We start from the raw sequence: 4,843 nt of genomic DNA on the forward strand, positions 1-4,843 counted from the left end.
AAATTATGCCCATCAAGTTGACATAGATATTTTTATCTAGGAGGTATGTGAACCAGAAATTCCAACCGACCCTATTGTCGAGAGGTTAAATTTAGTTGAAAGAGAAAACGAGTACTTGAAAGAAAAATTGAAAAGAATTGAGGGGGAGAAGATGGAATTGGAGTTGCATGTTGCCGATGTCGTTGATGATCACAAGATCAAGAAGGAGAAAATGCGCTTGAAGATTAGAAAGATTAGAAAATATGCCATCGATAGTGAGGCTTGGTATCATTATGCTGTTGGATCAATTGTTACCTTAGTTGCGATCTTGATCGCATTTGTTGTTGCATTTAAATGCTTTAGCTAGAGAGTTATTTGTTTGTTGCATTTAAGTGTTGTATGAACTTTATGTATGAACTTGTATTAATTTGGTCTATTCGGTGTTGTGTAATGAAGATGAGCCGGCAATGGATGTACGATGACCGATGCTCTCCCCAGTTCGTTGAGGGCATGCATACTTTTCTGCTTGCGGCTGAGGCAAACAAGCGGGCGGATGGTTTTATGCCTTGTCCATGTGCTGGCTGTAAGAATGGTCGCAATTACTCTACGTCAAGAACCATTCACGTCCACCTGTTTGAGTCCGGTTTCATGCCCCACTATAATGTTTGGACCAAGCACGAAGAAAGAGGGGTTATGATGTTAGACAATGAAGAAGAAGAGGACGACGACAGCTATCCTGGCCATGGGTTCCCTGAATACGATGATACAACAATGGGGGAAGAAGATGAGCCGGTAATGCGGGAAGAAGCTGAGCCGGCAATGCGGGAAGAAGCTGAAGAAGAGGCATCAGATGAGCCCGTTGATGATCTAGGTCGGGCCATTGCCGATGCAAAGAGAAACTGCGCAAGTGATTTGGAGAAGAAGAAGTTGCAGCGCATGTTAGAGGATCAAAAAAAATTGTTGTACCCGAATTGCGTAGGTGACAAGAAAAAGCTGGGCACCACACTGGAATTGCTGCAATGGAAGGCAGAGAATGGTGTATCTGACAAGGGATTTGGAAAGTTGCTGGTAATGATAAAGGATATGCTTCCAAAGGACAACGAATTGCCCGAGAGTACGTACGAAGCAAAGAAGGCTGTCTGCCCTCTAGGGTTAGAGGTGCAGAAGATACATGCATGCCCTAATGATTGCATCCTCTACCGCGGTGAGTACGAGGACTTGAACGCTTGCCCAGTATGTCGTGCGTTGCGCTATAAGATCAGCCGCGATGAGCATGGTGATGTTGAGGGCGAGCGCCCCAGGAAGAAGATTCCTGCCAAGGTGATGTGGTATTCTCCTATAATACCACGGTTGAAACGTTTGTTCCAAAACAAAGAGCATGCCAAGGCGATGCGATGGCACAGAGAAGACCGTAAGAAAGACGGAAAGTTGAGAGTACCCGCTGACGGGTCGCAGTGGAGAAAAATCGAAAGAAAGTACGGGAAGGAGTTTGCAGATGACGCAAGGAGCGTATGGTTTGGTCTAAGCGCAGATGGCATTAATCCTTTTGGGGAGCAGAGCAGCAACCATAGCACCTGGCCTGTGACTCTATGTTTGTATAACCTTCCTCCTTGGTTGTGCATGAAGCGGAAGTTCATTATGATGCCGGTGCTCATCCAAGGCCCTAAACAACCCGGCAACGACATTGATGTGTACCTAAGGCCATTAGTTGAAGAACTCTTACAACTGTGGAATGGAACAGGTGTACGTGCATGGGATGAGCACAAACAGGAAGAATTTGACCTAAAGGCATTGCTGTTCATGACCATCAATGATTGGCCTGCTCTCACTAACCTTTCAGGACAGAGAAACAAGGGATACCACGGATGCACGCACTATTTGGATGATACCGACAGTATATATTTGAATAGTTGTAAGAAGAATGTGTACCTGGGACATCGTTGATTTCTTCTGAGCAGGCATCCCGTAAGAAAGAAAGGCAAGCATTTCAAAGGTGAGGCGGATCACCGGACGAAGCCTCGCCACCGTACTGGTGCTGATGTACATGATATGGTCAAGGATTTGAAGATGATATTTGGAAAGGGTCCTGGCGGACAACCTGTTCCAAAGGACGCTGACGGACGCGCACCCATGTGGAAGAAGAAATCTATATTTTGGGACCTGCCATATTGGAAAGACCTAGAGGTCCGCTCCGCAATCAACGTGATGCACGTGATGAAGAATCTTTGCGTGACCCTACTTGGCTTCTTGGGCGTGTATGGGAAGACAAAAGATACACCTGAGGCATGGGAGGACCAGCAACGTATGCACGGAGAAGACGGCATACATCAGGGTCATGCAAGCTATGCTCTTACCAAAGAAGAGAAGGAAATCTTCTTTGAATGCCTGCTCAGTATTAAGGTACCGTCTGGCTTCTCGTCGAATATAAAGGGAATAATAAACATGGCAGAGAAAAAGTTCCGGAACCTAAAGTCTCATGACTGCCACGTGATTATGACGCAACTGCTTCCGGTTGCATTGAGGGGGCTTCTACCGGAAAACGTTCGATTAGCCATTGTGAAGCTATGTGCATTTCTCAATGCAATCTCTCAGAAGGTAATCGATCCAGAAATCATACCAAGGTTACATAATGATTTGGTGCAATGTCTTGTCAGTTTCGAGTTGGTGTTCCCACCATCCTTCTTCAACATCATGACACACGTCCTAGTTCACCTGTGCGAAGAGATTAACGTTTTGGGTCCTGTATTTCTACACAATATGCTCCCCTTTGAGAGGTTCATGGGAGTCTTAAAGAAATATGTTCATAACCGTGCTAGGCCAGAAGGAAGCATCTCCAAGGGCCATCAAAATGAGGAGGTAATTGAGTTTTGTATTGACTTTATTCCTGACCTTAAGCCGATTGGTGTTCCTGAATCGCGGCATAAGGGCAGACTGGATGGAAAAGGCACGCTAGCAGGGGAACAAATAATATGTATGGACGGACATTCTCTCACTGAAGCACACTACACAGATCTACAGAATTCCACCTTGGTGGCTCCGTATATGGATGAACACAAGAATTTGCTGCGCTCCAAACACCCGGAGCGGTCTGATGACTGGATTACACGTGAACAAACCAGGAGTTTCGCCAGCTGGTTGCAGACACGTACCATGCATGACACCTCTATTGAAGATGACCTGTACTTGCTGTCCCAGTTACCATCTTCAAATATAATGACTTTCAAAGGGTACGAGATAAATGGTAATACATTTTACACGATCGCCCAAGATAAGAAGAGCACCAACCAAAACAGTGGTGTCCGCTTTGATGCAGAAACCAAGACGGGAAAGGAAACATATTATGGTTATATACAGGACATATGGGAACTTGACTATCGACGTGGTTTAAAGGTCCCTTTGTTTCGGTGCAAATGGGTCAATATGACACGAGGCGGGGTAACGGAAGACCCGCAGTACGGAATGACAACAGTGGATCTCAACAATCTTGCGTATGCAGACGAACCATTCATCCTAGCCAATGATGTGGCACAGGTTTTCTATGTGAAGGACATGTCTACCAAGCCAAGAAAAAGAAAAGATAAGGAAGCGAATGCATCGTACGATGAGCCAAAGCGGCACATAGTTCTTTCTGGGAAGAGAAACATCGTGGGAGTGGATGACAAGACAGACAAGTCAGAAGATTATGAAAAGTTTGATGAAATTGCTCCATTCACAGTGAATATTGACCCGAGCATCCCGTTAAATGATGAAGATTTTCCATGATTACGGCGCAAAGGGACACACGCGAAGAAAAAGTTTCACACCCAAAGATCTGGGATGTGATCGGCTTCACTAGCTATCATCACTTTCTTCTGTGTTTCGCACCGAGAGGGGAATCTCTGTAATAGTTAGGGTAGTTATGTGTTTTGGCATTTGAAACGCGAAGAAATTTTATGTGCAAACAAATTCTTTCATGCCTTTACTGATTTTTAAAGTTAAGTTATTCACAAACTAGTGATTCACATTAATTTCAAATAATTCAAAATTTAAACTATTCAAATTTGAAAACTACGAGCACTAACAGAAAGTTTGTAATTTTTTGTACCTAAAACAAAAATGTTCACAAAGAAACTCTAAATACACAAAAAAAACACAAAAATAAATAAAGCAAAAAAATAATAAAAAAAGCCCTAACAGAAAGTTTGTAATTTTTTGTACCTAAAACAAAAATGTTCACAAAGAAACTCTAAATACACAAATAAAACAACACAAAAATAAAAAAAGGAAAAAATAAAATAAAAAAACCCGCCTACTAGGCCAGAGCGGCCTGCATACGACTAGAAACCCAACCTGTCATTGGGCCAGGATGCAGGCCCGCAAAGGCCAAGTGGGCCCACAGGGTTGCAAAGAACATGTAGGCCCAGTAAGCCTGCTTTGGAGAGGAGCTCGAGAGAGCGACCGCACGGGGGTTTATAAACCAGTGCGGTTGCCCCTCGGCTAGCGAGGTGGGACTAAACTTGCCGCACCGCACCTGCGCCAGCGCACCCCCTTTAGTACCGGGTCGTGGCATAAACCGGTACTAAAGGGGGGGCCTTTAGTACCGGTTTGTGCCACCCCCCGGTACTAAAGGGGGTCGCTTCCCGCCGCTTGGCCTGGCCAAAACAGACCTTTAGTACCGGTTGGTGGCTCCAACCGGTACTAAAGGTCCATCCTATATATACAACACTTAAAAAATTTCAGTTTTCCTCTGTACCTTCCCTCTGTTTCCTCTCCCTCTCCGTCGCGCCGCCCTGCCCTGATCGACACCGTCCCCGTCGTCGTCGCTGCCCCCGCCCCTCGTCGCCGACCCCGGCCGTCCTCGCCCCTCGTCGCCGCCGCCATCGTC

Source organism: Triticum dicoccoides, chromosome 5B (genome assembly GCF_002162155.2).
Source record: "Triticum dicoccoides isolate Atlit2015 ecotype Zavitan chromosome 5B, WEW_v2.0, whole genome shotgun sequence".
Lineage (NCBI taxonomy): Eukaryota > Viridiplantae > Streptophyta > Magnoliopsida > Poales > Poaceae > Triticum > Triticum dicoccoides.